At 45.8% G+C, this 13,775-nt stretch overlaps 1 pseudogene; it reads right to left on the bottom strand.

Annotated features, from left to right (window-relative positions):
• Nucleotides 1–5,940: 5,940 nt before the first annotated feature.
• On the bottom strand, nt 5,941–13,415 carry LOC118016336 (annotated as a pseudogene).
• Nucleotides 13,416–13,775: the final 360 nt, after the last annotated feature.

The following is a 13,775-nucleotide window of genomic DNA, read 5'->3' as shown; positions in this document are numbered from 1 at the left end:
GCAGAGAAGACAGGTGATCAGGATAATTACAGGGTCCAACAATGAGGAAGTGGCAAATGAAAACCTGAAGTCCAGCAAACAAGTAAGCACATTCCAGGAAGTGGTGTAAACAGCCACAGTGAAGCGAGCAGGTGCTCAAAGGCACCTTGGGCAGGTGCATAAAGGGCTCCCGGCCCAGGAGGCTCCACACCTGAACACCTGTCCTCCGCACCTGCTCCTCTGACCTGCTCCACCCTCAACCCACCAGAACCATGGGCTGCTGTGGCTGTTCCGGAGGCTGCGGCTCTGGCTGTGGGGGCTGTGGCTCCTGTGGGGGCTCCCAGTCCAGCTGCTGAGTCCCCGTTTGCTGTCAGTACAAGATCTGAGGCTCCGGACACCAACCTCAAGTGGCCTGTGCTGACGCAGGGGCCTGGGCTGCCCAGCCCACTGCTCTGGGACTCTTTGACTTTGACTCTCCATGACTTCACACTCTGACTTCCTCATCTGCACCCTCCCCCCACTTGGGCAACATATTCTCACGGTGGACAGGACCCTGGGACCCCCTTCTCACCGACAGGGCCCTCTTCCTGGCTCATCTCCCTCCTCCCTCCTGGACCTTCCCTCTCTGCCCCTCCCCTGCCTGAAGACCCAAACTGGCCCACAGAGGCCCGCGAGGCAGCTCGGGCTCCTGGGACCCTGAGAGCTGCCCCTCCTCTGTGGAGATGGAATGACCCTCTGGCTCCCTGTATATCAAAACCTGATCCCTAGTCTTCCAAGTAAACAGTCGATAAGCACAAAGCTCAGGCCCTCCCTTCCTCTCTGTAACTCCCCAAAGCATCCTTTCCCGGGCCCATCCCCGGGCCTGTTCCATTTCTCATGCCCTGACCTCCTTCATACACTAAATCTGACATTTATGGGTTTCTGCCCTCTGCCCCCATGGCGTCAGGCTCTGAGGGTCAAGTGTGGAATAGAGCCTCATGGTCTGGAGTGCGAGGCGGAGGTGGGACGGTGGGTTGGCAGCAGCGGAGGTGGTGGTGGCCACGGTAGGGCCGTGGCAGGGTGGAGGGGTCTTTGGTAGAAGAATAGAGTCGGGTTCAGGGAGGGCTGGTGGTGTTTCTGCAAAAGAGGAGCCTCCGGGAGCCCCTGGTGCTCAGAGGAAGCCAGATAGAAGTTGCTAAAGAGTTGGAGTTTTACCCTAAACGTAGCGGGGGGCGCCTCAGAAAGACCCGGGAAGGAAGGACAGGACATTAACAAGCTTGTCTAAACCCTGACATGAGGTCATAGCAGAGTGGGGTGGGCCCTGATCCACTATGACTGGGTCCTTAGGAGAAGAGGAAACGCACGCAGACGCGGGAACCGGGCGGCCGAGGTGGGGTGAGGCTGCCGCCGGCAGCCCATCAGTGGCTTGGGGCGGCCGGGACAGACCCTCCCTTGCAGACTTAGAGAATCAGCCCCTTTGCACAATAACCCATCATGGCAAGGAAGGATCGTACTAAGCAGTATTGACAAATCTGTTAAAACACTTCAGCACATCGACAGCAGAGGTAAAAAAAGGGACCATTTCCACATTCCTGAGAAGGTATTTATCAGAGTCACTGGTACTGGATGAGTAACAACACGACAGCAGTCGATAGAAGATCCGTCAATACGATGGAGACGCATGTACGCGCCCATTCTCCGTTTTGCGGAGAATACGCACAGCTGCGTCTGCAGCACCTCGCCTCTCCCCGCCGGGCGTCTCCGGGAGAGAGAGCTCAGCTCAGCGCTCGGGGCTCCTCGCTCACAGGCTTCTCTCCCTGCCCCCGGGGGCCCTGGCCTCCTCTTGCTGAGCCTCCCCTGGGCCCCGGAGCTCTGCTTGAACCAAACCAGACATACCCACGTCTGCCCCTTCCTCGGCTGAGAAGAGAGAGGTCAGCAAATTCTGGGCAGAAAACCGGAATACAAGCAATTGTCTTGTCTGTCCAGGGTGTGGCTCCCTTAGCTCACAGATGCAGGACGTCGTGGTTCCATATTTGAAAGGCACTAGATACAGACTCTCTGGGTGGTCACATTGTCTTATAGACACAAGAAACATTTATAAGAATGTAAAGAAGAGCTTGCGGCTAGATGCACCTTTGCTTCATCATTGCTCCAAAGTTGGAACCAGCGCGTGCTTGCCTCCTGTGGCTTCTGCCTTCCCCCAACTTGGTGCACGCTCCGGGAGGGCCAGGGCTCCAGCTTCTGGGGCCGTCACGGCAGTGAGCCCCCCCTCTCCACTCCGCACACGGCAGCCAGCACGGACCCCCTGCCTTTTCCATGTCTCTGTCTACGCACGTGAATGCACGCACTTCAGCTCGCCGATGTGCGTGTGAGGTGGGACCCCTGCACTCGCTCCAGGGCTCCTGATCTGAAATATGCGGCTTTTTTTCCATCCTGCTGTCTCTCCTGTCTCCCCGAAGATTAACCCGGGCAGCAGGGTCTCTGTCGTTCTGGTCACTGCTCTGGGTCAAAGCGGTGCCTTGCGCATAGTTGATATTTGGTCAATATTTGCGGAAGGAGTGCATGGATGGCATGACCCTGGCCTGCTGTGGACAGGGGTTTCGGTGCCCAACCTTTGCTTCTGGGGTGCAAGACGGGAGGACCGCCGGACGTGGAGGGGCCAGCAGGGGGCGCTGCTGACCAGGCGATGGCGGTGGAGTCTGCTGTGCGGGGAGGTTCCCAGGCAGAGTTCCAGCCCGGACCTTGGTGACAACATTGGTGTGGCAGTCTCAAAGGGACTCCCTCCCCCCCTCCCTCGCCCCTTCTGCTCTCCCCCCTCATTCTAGTGCTCACACCGTCCACCCCAGCGCAGGTAGATGTCCCCAGCGGCAGCCTTCCTGACACCACCTCAGCCAGCAGGGCCCTCCACCTTCCCCGAGAAGCGGTGACTCCTCTGAGTGTACATCCTGGGCCCCACAGAACCCTCCACCCCCTCATCTCCTCATCCCCTTCACCCCCTCGCCCCCCAAAGGGATGAGGGGAAACAGGGGCTGGGAACATCCCTGAGAGCCCCCCTGCAAGGCTGCCCCCAAGTCCAGGTTGGGTTCTCGGGAACACTAGGATCCACTCCTTCCCCCGAGGTTTCAGGACTCACTCTTGAAACGTCTCTCCAAGAGTTTTGTTCAACCTCCTTTCGCACATCTGCTTCTCTTGCTCTGATGTTGATCTACTCACTGCCCCAGGGCCTTTGCAAGCAATACAACCGCCGTGTCCTGACCTCACCCTCAGCGGCTGAGGGAGGGGTCTTCCTTATGCTGCAGGACATCAGGTCCCCATGGGACCCCGGGCTCCTCCTTGTCAATCCCCATTGCCGAGACAGTTCCTGAAGTTTCTTCCCCTCCAGTGACTGAGGCCGAAATGCCGATCATAGGGCCATTGTGAGGTCAGGCACTGTCCAAGCCCTGGGGGCTGCCAAATGCAGGTTAGAGCAGTTGTGGGGTGAGCCCCCCCCCCCCGCCTGCAGGGGCCAGGGGAGGTGCAGCTGTCCCGGGCCTCGGGTGGCTCGGCGGTGATCTCCAGAGGGGAACCAAGGGGGCACCTGCACTTTGGAGCCAGGAGATGACATCTGCTCTGACCCCATCTGTCCCGGTTACCAAGAGCATCCCCGTTGGGCCCCTCCTGGTCCCCTGCACATGATCCCAGGGGCACCTGATCCCCCGAGGCTGGCCCTGGGGGTGGGGAGGTGCCAGCAGCCCAGCCCCCTCCCGAGGGGTGAGACACCGCTGGGACGTGGAAGGCCAGACACCACCTCCTACCCCCTGCTTGTGGATGAGGCCCATCCCAAGTGCTCCTCTTCCAGGTCCCCCAGGCCAACAAGGGAGACTCCCTAGGGTCAGGGACCTGCCAGTGGGGGCGTAGGCTTTCCCAGGTACGAAGCCGTCAGCCACATTCTGCTCCTCTCCCTGGGGCCCTGGGCCTCCTCCGTGTGATCCCCTACTTAGCAGGGGGCCAAGCCCCCAGGTGGCTTACGTCGGCTAGTTTTCATTTCTGAAGCAATTGTTTATCTCAAACCTCGCTTGTATTATATTTTAGTCGTAAATTTGGGATTTTTTTATTTTTAGCAGATTAAGTATATTTACTTTTATTTTTCTAAAAGTTCCAAAACCTCATGAACTTCTGTGTCTGATTCTCCCTCCCTTTCTTCCTTTCTTTTTCTTCTGATGCTCAGAAAAGCCCTTTAAAACCCTGATATTTCAGGGTATGTGGGTGTTGTCGCTGGGAGCTCCTATGCAACTGGGATATGTTTGTGGGGATACTGGAGATGTGGGCATGAAGTCAGGTCTTATAGGAATCAGTTGCCTTTGTTTTAGCCGGGGAGCTCGGAGGTACCATGAAATTGTGGAATCTGAAACCAAATTCTTGGCCAGAATTTTTGAGCCACACAGATATTTAAATTCCATCTTCAAGTTCCTATATGGGTTACACTCATGTTCCTTTTATGCTACACCCAGATACACACGGGACCCCTCAACTCCCTTGCCTTTGGACACCTTACTTTACGGTTCAGGCTTTCAGAGAAGCTGTTCCCTCTGGGGACACGTGTTCACATGGAGATTCCGCTGTGGCGTCCTGTCCTGTGGTCACTTGTCCTGTACCGTGACTTGGCCCCTGAAACCAGTGCACCCGGTCACTAGAACTGGCTGGTGTCCCCTAGGCTTCCCTGGCTTCCCTGCATACTTGGTATGAGTTTGTTAAAGCTGCCAAAGTGAAGTACCACAGACTCTGTGACCGAAACCATGGAAATGTATTGTCCCTGTTCGGGAGGTTGGAGGTCCACGATCAAAGTGTCTGCAGGTTCCTTCTGAGGCTGGGAGGGAGAATCTGCTCCATGCCCCTCTCCTCGTTTCTGCTGGTTGACTGGTGATCTCTGGGGCTCTTGACTTGTAGAGACATCACCCCAAATTCTGTTTGTATCTTCACATGGTGGTCTCTTTGTGCATACATCTCCTTAACTTTTTCTCTTTTTATAAGGACACCAATCTTACCGAATTAGGTCCTACCCTAATGACCTCATTTTAACTGGATTAGTTCTGGAAAGACCTTATGTCCAAATAAGGTAGCATTCTGAGGTACTGGAGCTGAGGATTTCCACATGGTTTCTTGGTAGGGAGGGCACAGTTCAACCCATTACAACCTACAACAATGCAATCTTTTTTTTTTTTTTTTTTTGCACATCACTCCCTTACTATACTGAACTGGAAAAAAAGATTTACTACCGTTACACTCAAAATGAGTACTGGGCCCGAGACGCAGGGCCAAACAATTAGAGCATGATCAGAAACAGAAACAATGAAAGACACACGAGCACGGTTGGGAGGTGTTTCACTGCCAGAAGAGCGGTAAGGCAGGGGAGGGGTTCTAAAACACACGGCGGGAAGAACTCCTAGGCCTTGAAGTCAAGGAGCTCACCCCACGTTGGTGTGAGGAAAGGCTTAGTTTTGGATGATCACATGTGAATATTTGATATTTCAATACCACTAGAGATCCCAGAAGGTTTTTTGTGTTATTATCTATATGTATTTATTTGTAAAAGTAAATGCAACGCATAAGCATTCAGGTTGGTCCCAGTCTTCTGGGGCCAGCTCTTCCCGGGTCTGAGGAGCAATGATTGTTGTAATCACCATGCAGGTCACATTCATCTTCCTCTGGAATGACTGGAGCTCCCCAGACGAGTCACCTGATGAGAATAGGACAGGACTCTCTCCTGCGAACACAAATAGTCTCTCTTGCTTCTCACTGGTCACACCTTAGCATAGCTCCTCCCTATCCCCACCTCAGCAGGTGCTTAGAAATAAACAAAGTAGCAAAGACCACCGCCTGGGTAAGAGTGTCCCTCAGCTTGGACTGAGGACCTGTGTCCCAGAAGTGCCATTCTGACTAGATTATAGGAAGGGAATGGGTGCCAGAGACAAAATGGCTAATGGAATTAGGAGCCACCGGTTCCTATCTGCAGCTAAAACTGAAGAGGCCCACAGATGTGGTCAGTTTGACAGGTGCAGAGAAGGGGATGGGCGGGGGGGTGGGGGCATTCTTGGGAAAGTAGTCAGCCCGCTTGCCTTCACTTGTTGGCCTTGCCCTGGTGGTCACAGCTTCTCTGTCTTTACCCACAGCCTCTTCATCCCCCCAGAACTGCACAGGCTTGATGAGCATCAAGTTCTTGTCCAATTCACGGTCCATGGGAATTCCAGTCGGCAGGCTCAGCACCATACCAGTCTCTTCAGAAAGACCCTCCAGATGCTTGACAACGCCCTGCCATCTGTTTCAATCAGCACCCCTTTCCCCTCCTTGATCCGGGAAATGATTTCTTCATTCCAAAAAGGCACTCTGGTAATCATGCCCTTCAGACGCTCACAGGAGGGCAGCTGACCTTCGGTGAGGTCTGCATCCCTGAAATCCTTACTGATGTTGTTCTAGAAGGGATGGTTAGGCTCCATCGGAGGTGGTGGGGCATCACACGAGCACCTCCAGATCTCTACCTGGGCCTTGCTGTGCTTGGCAGCAGTTTCTGCTTTATCGCGGCCAGTCCGAACCCCATAGTGCTGCTCCTCGAGGCGCCAGGTCCTCACTGTTGGCAGCCACATTTGGTCAGGGGCATCCAGCACTGTCCAGAGAATCCGAATTGCTCTCCTCTGCACTGAAGTGAAGCTGGTGTCAAACTCACAGCCAGCACCTCGCAGCACCTGCCCACCACACTTTACCTTCTCGTGCCAGGCCGGGTTCAGATTGGCATCATTCTAGCCAGTGAAGCGGATTTCCAGGTCCCAAGAGCCGAGATTCCAGAGTCGTTGTTTAGCCTCAGCTGCGCCTGGCTCCCATGCACTTGCTCACCCCAATTTTTTAATGGATTTTGGCATCTGATGATCTTATTTTCTTGCCAGGCCAACTATGCTTGGGAAAAATTTGTAGTGTAATCAAGAAAAAAAGAGAGAAAAGCAATTTTCCAATATAAGGAATGAAAAAGGAGACATCATTATAGAACCTACAACTATCAGAAAGATTATAAAAGGATTTGGCAATTTCTATAAATGGATAAACTCCTTTAAAACTATAATTTATATAGTCAATGAAGAAGAAATAGGAAATCTAAATAGTTCTGTCAGTTAAGTCAATTAAATCCATTATCAGAATCTTCCCACAGAATGCAAGCTGGTGCAGCCACTCTGGAAAACAGTATGGAGGTTCCTCAAAAAGTTGAAAATAGAGCTACCATATGATCCAGCAATTGCACTACTGGGTATTTACCCCAAAGATACAAAAGTAGGGATCTGAAAGGGTACGTGCACCCCGATGTTTATAGCAGCAATGTCCACAATAGCCAAACTGTGGAAAGAGCCAAGATGTCCATCGACAGATGAATGGATAAAGAAGATGTGGTATATATATACAATGGAATATTATGCAGCCATCAAAAGGAATGAGATCTTGCCATTTGCAACGACGTGGATGGAACTGGAGGGTATTATGTTGAGTGAAATAAGTCAAATAGAGAAAGACATGTATCATATGACCTCACTGATATGAGGAATTCTTAATCGCAGGAAACAAACTGAGGGTTGCTGGAGTGGGGGGTGGGGTGGGAGGGATGGGGTTACTGGGTGATAGACACTGGGGAGGGTATGTGCTCTGGTAAGCGCTGTGAATTGTGCAAGACTGTTGAATCTCAGATCTGTACCTCTGAAACAAATAATGCAATATATGTTAAGAAAAAAAAGAAGAAGAAGAAGAAGAAGAAGGTAGCAGGAGGAGAAGAATGAAGGGGGGGAAATCGGAGGGGTAGACGAACCATGAGAGACAATGGACTCTGAAAAACAAACTGAGGGTTCTAGAGGGGAGGGGGGTAGGAGGATGGGTTAGCCTGGTGATGGGTATTGAGGAGGGCACATTCTGCATGGAGCACTGGGTGTTATGCACAAACAATGAATGATGGAACACTACATCGAAAACTAATGATGTAATGTATGGGGATAATACAAGAATAAAAAAAAAAAAAAAAAAAGAAACTTCCCAAAAAAAAAAAACCCAACCCTGATTGTTTTAGTGGGTAAAAAAAAAAAAAAAAAAAAAAAAAAAAAAAAAAAAAGAAGGTCAAGAGTACTAAATTTACATGTATTTTTCTGGAGAATAGACAAAGTAAAAGACATGATCTTTTATGATCCCTCGAACCTTCAAGGCCATTTCAAGAAAGAAATATTTAAAACCAACTTCTGTTATGAACACAGATGCAAAAATACTTAACAAATTATTAGCTAATAAATATAACAACATTTGAAAAGATAAGATATTATGATCAAGTGGAATTGATTCCAAGTTTGTGAGTAGAGTTTAACATTAAAGCATCAAGATGAGGATTTGCTGTGGGGGCTGTTCTAAGCACCGTGTGTTTAGAGGCACTCTTGGCTTCTATCCGCTAGATGCCAGGAGCATCACACACTCCAAGTCATGACAACTGCAAGTGTCTCCACATAGTGCCAAATGTCCTTGTGGGACAAAATTGCTCCCAGTTGGAAACCAAAGCATAATAAAAATTTTAGAATCTATGGCTAGAAGTAAATAATCCTATCTGATTTTTTAAATCTACAAAATTAAAATAATGTTGAAATGGTAAACATTTTGTCCTAAAAACATGAAGAAGACCTGGATGTGCCTGATACTGGGTCGGTTAAATGTTGAATTATACAACCCAGTCAGTTCAGTAGACAAGGAAAAGAAATAACACTATAAATATTGGAAAAGAGGAAATAAAACTGCTATAGTTAATAACATAATTTTTAATGTATAAAGTTCAAATAAATCTATTATAACTAAAAAGTTAATATAGCAAGATAGAGGGATACAGGATCCATAAAAAAATTAATCATGTTTTGATGACAAGCAACAATCTCTTAAAAATAAAATTTAAAACAGATCAAATAAAATTTTAAATTTTAAAACATTAAAAAAATCAATTACCTAGGTATAAAACCAAAGGAAGAACTAATGAAAATTGAACGTATTTTTGAGGGAAATTAAAGATCTAAGTGAATAAAGGCAAATACTATATTTATGGATTTGAAAAGTCACATTTATAAAGATGTCAATTCTTCCAAAACTTATATGTGGAATCCATGTCATTTGTATCAAAATCCCAGAAAGTTAACTTTGCTTATGTTGATAAGCTGATTCCAAAATGTATACAGAGACTCAAAAGACCAAGAAAAGCCGTAACGGTCTTGAAGAACAAAGCTGGTTTACTTTAGCAGATAGCAAACTTAGTAGGAAGGGAGAGTATCTAAGAGAATGTGGCCATGAGGGAAGGTAGACCAGATGACTACTGGAGCAGCCCACGTGGCAGCTCTGGCATAACAGACACCTTCCACAGAGACACTAGCTACATGAGTCTACTGAGCATTTGAAATGTGACTAATGGGTCTGAGGAAATGAATTTTATGTCTAATTAATTTATAGTTAATTCAAATGTAAATAGCCACACGTGGCTAGAGTATTGGACAGCACACAGTGTCCAGTACTTGTCCTACATATTGTATGACAACTTATTTATATCCAAGGTGATGCTTTAGTGCAGCGTGCAATAAATGGTTTGTGATAGACTATCCAGATTTAAAAAAGGTAGCTTGACCCTTACCTTACATCATACACAGAAGTAGTTCCAGATGCATTGCATTTCTAGGTGTGAAAGATCAAAAATAATAAAACTTTCATAGGAAACCTAGAGCAATTTTATGATGTTCCATGTTCTCTTAAAGGGTGAGATATAATAGTTTGGGACATTTAATTTTAAGAAATCTGTCATCAAAAAGAAACCTTTGAGGAAATGAAAAGGCAAGCAGAAGAGCTGGAGAAGATACTGAAGAAGCATATATTTGATGAAGAACTAGTATCAGGATCTTGTGAATAATTTAAATATAATAATCATAATAATGACTCTCACAAATAATTTTTAAAAGACACATAATCCAATAGAAAAATGAACAAATGATTTGAATAGACATTTCACAAAGAAAATAGCCAAATGGCTAAACATAGTAAAAATTGCTCAGATTCGTGAGTCATCAGGAAAATACAGAATTAGTCACAATGTGCTACTACCACATGGTGGTAAGGATGTGTGTCAGCTGGGGCTCTTGTGCATTGTTGGAAGAAGCAGAACTTGGCACAATCACTTTTGTTTTAAGACTTTATTTATTTATTTGAAAGAGAGAGAGAGAGCACGAGCCAGGGGGAGGGGCAGAGGGAGAAGGGAACTTTGTGCTGAGCAGCATTATGTTATTATAGTTAATAACATAATTTTTAATGTATAAAGTTCAAATAAATCTATTATAACTAAAAAGTTAATATAGCAAGATAGAGGGATACAGGATCCATAAAAAAATTAATCATGTTTTGATGACAAGCAACAATCTCTTAAAAATAAAATTTAAAACAGATCAAATAAAATTTGATCAAGCCCCAACTAGGGGCTTGATCCCAGGACCCTGGGATTATGGCCTGAGCCGAGGGAAGATGCCCCAGCACAATCACTTTTGAAAGCGATTTCCTTATGATTCAGCAAATCCACTTTGGTTATATACCCAACAGAAATGAATGCTAATGTCAACCAAAAAACCATGCAAAAATATTTAAAGCCACTGTATTCTTAATACTCAGAACTGAAAACAACTCACATGTCCATGAACTACAGAGCAGATAAGTAAATTGAGATGTATTTGTGCAATGGAACTCTACATGTCAAGGAAAAGAAAGAACTGCCACATATAACAGTAGGGACAAATTTCACAGACCTAAATGTTGAACCAATTAGCCAGTCACAAAAGAGTGTATCCTGTATGAGTCCACACTTATAATTGTCAAAAGAAAGAACATTAATCTGTGGTGATACAGGCGAGAATAGTGTTAGGTCTGAAAGTTTTATGTGGGAGGAAACAGGTGGGAGCCTTACACACATAGGTAATTTCAGCAGAGCTATGCAATTATAAGAAAGAATAAAATCAAAACTCTAGAAATTGAAAACATAGTAAAAGAAATAAAAATGCCTCCAAAGGGCTCCAACTGAAATACAAAGAGTAAAAAAGAAAACCAACGCATCCAGGAGCTGTATGACAATACCAAATAACATAACATACGTGTAATTAGAATCTCAGGCATTAAAAAAAGAAAAGAAAAAGAGAAGGCAGAAGAAATATTTCAAGAAATAATGGCTGAGAATTTTCCAAAATCAATGATAGCTACCACACCAATTCAGAGAATACCAATCATGGTAAATACCCAAACACACACACACTGAGGCAAATTGTATTTAAATTGTGGAAGCCAGAGACAACGGGAAAATCTTGAAGACTGCCAGAGCATAAGAACCACATCACCTGCAGGGCAACAAGGATGAGAATTACAGCAGGCTTCTCATCAGAAACCACATAAGAAAGATAATGGGGTGACATTTTTAAAGTGTTAGCAGAAAATAACAGTCAACCCAGAATCTATATTCAATAAATCTATCTTTCAAAAGTAAAGGAGAGATAAAGACTTTCCTAAACAGATAGAAATAGAGAGACTTTATTTCCAGCAGGCCTACCCTATAAGAAATATTTAAGGAAGTTCTTCAGGTGGAGGAAATGTGATATAGGTCAGAGACTTGGGTCTACAAATAGAAGAATGTTGGAAGTGGACAAAATGAAGGTAAAATATTATCTTTATTTTTAATTGCTCTACAAGATAACTAGCTGTTTAAAACAATAATACTAACAATGAACTGTATGATTACAACTTATGTAAAAATGGGGTGTATGACAACCACCACAATAGGTATAGGAGGGAGGATCTGAGAACATAAGGTCCTTACTGCATACATGAAGCAGTATAATATTACTTACTGGTGGACTTAGATTATTTTAAAGTGTATATTGTAAACCCTAGGGCAAACTCTAAAAAATGTTTTTAAAAAAGAGATATAAATAAGTCAATAGAAGACATGTAATGGAATAATAAAAGAAATGCTGAATTAAATATAAAGAAGACAGAAAAAGAAGAAAAAAGAAACAAAGAGCAAACATGAAAAATATAAAAGAGCTACCAAAATAACAGAGTTTGATCTATGTCAATAATCACTATAAACGTGAATGTTCTAAACACAACAGTTAAAGACAGAGATTGTCAGATTGGATAAAGAGGCAATACCCAAGTATACGCTTTCTGTAAGAAACCCACTTTAATATCACAACTTCGCTGGGTCAACAGTAAAGGGATGGAGAAAGATTGGCCATAAAAACATTCAGAGGGATGTTACACAATAATAAAGGGGTCCATTCACCAAGAAAACAAAATGATAATAAACACTATGCACATAATAACAGAGCTCCAAAACACAAGAGGCAAAAGTTGATTTGAAAGATACATCCTCGATTATAGCTCGAGTCTTCAACACTCCTGTCAGTACTTGATAGAGCAAGTGGGCGGAGGTCAGTAGGAACATGGAAGACCTGACCACACTATCAGCAACTTGACCTAATGACATTTTTAGACTATTTCTCCCAACAATAGAGAAAACTTATTCTCTTTTTAATGGTTTTTAAAACTTGAAGTCTAATTAGCACACAATGTTAACACTGGTTTCAGGTGTACAACACAATGATTCGACAAATGTATGTGCTGTGCTGTGTTCACCACAAGTACAATACCATTGACTGTATTCCCTGTGCTGTACCTTTCATCCCCGTGACTCATTCCCCCCAAAACTGGAAGCCCGTACCCCCAACCCCCTTCACCCATTTTGCCCATCTCCCCTTCCCACCCGGCACCCACCAGTTTGTTCTCTGTATTTATGGTCTGCTTCAGCTTTTTTTGTTTGTTTGTTGAGAAAACTCATTCTTTTCAAGCACACATAGACCATTTGCCAAGATAGATCGTCTTCTGGGCCATAAAACAAACCTTAACAGATTTAAAAGAATAGAAATCGTATGAAGTATGTGTTGAGCAAAGTGGCGTCTGTTGCCTGTCACCGGGAGGAGACGTCTAAGCACTTCTGTCCTCTGCCCTTCCATATTGGAGTTGCCAAGAAAAACACACGGCATTCACGTGCTGGATGGGACAATACTCTACTCACAGGAAGAAAAGACAGAGCGAGGTCAGTTTCAACAGTGACTGTTGGTCCCCCATGGCCAGCTGGTCCCTCCTGGCAGCTGACGTGGGGCCATTGGCTTGCATGCACCTCTCTTGTGCCACAGCAGAAAGATCCTGTCCTCTCTTCCCACTGGGGACAGATAGAGCATTGGGTTTGGCCAGGCACCACCAGACACACATGCTTAAGCAGAACCAAGGAGCGCACAGTGAGTCTGAAACAGGGAAAGATATTCCCACCCAAGGTGACAAGGCCAGCACGAGCTGTGTGGCTCCTTACCTCCTGGGGAAGACATCCTCCAGGCCATGGCCCATCCTCATGTGACCAAGCGGGGGTCTAAAGACTGCCTCCCCCAAAAGTAGCAGAATTAACCTTGAAATGAGTAACACGAAGATCTCCCCAGCTATTTGGAAATCAAACCAGACATCTCTAAATAGCCCAAGTGTCAAAGAGGGAGTCTCAATGGAAATTTAAACATATTTTGAACGTAAGTGAAAATGAATATACAGCATAGCAAAGTCTGTGGAATGCAGCAAAAGCAGTGCTTAGTGGGGGTCTTACAGCCCTGAGGGCTTAGAAGAGGAGAGAAAGGTCCCTAATCAGTAAGTGAACAGGTACCCCAGGCAACCAGAGAAAAGAGAGTGCTTGATGAAAGCAAGCACAAGTT

Source organism: Mirounga leonina, unplaced genomic scaffold (assembly GCF_011800145.1).
Source record: "Mirounga leonina isolate KUSES-001 unplaced genomic scaffold, KU_Mleo_1.0 Mir_166, whole genome shotgun sequence".
NCBI lineage: Eukaryota > Metazoa > Chordata > Mammalia > Carnivora > Phocidae > Mirounga > Mirounga leonina.
This window is presented reverse-complemented; position numbering and strand designations above follow the sequence as displayed.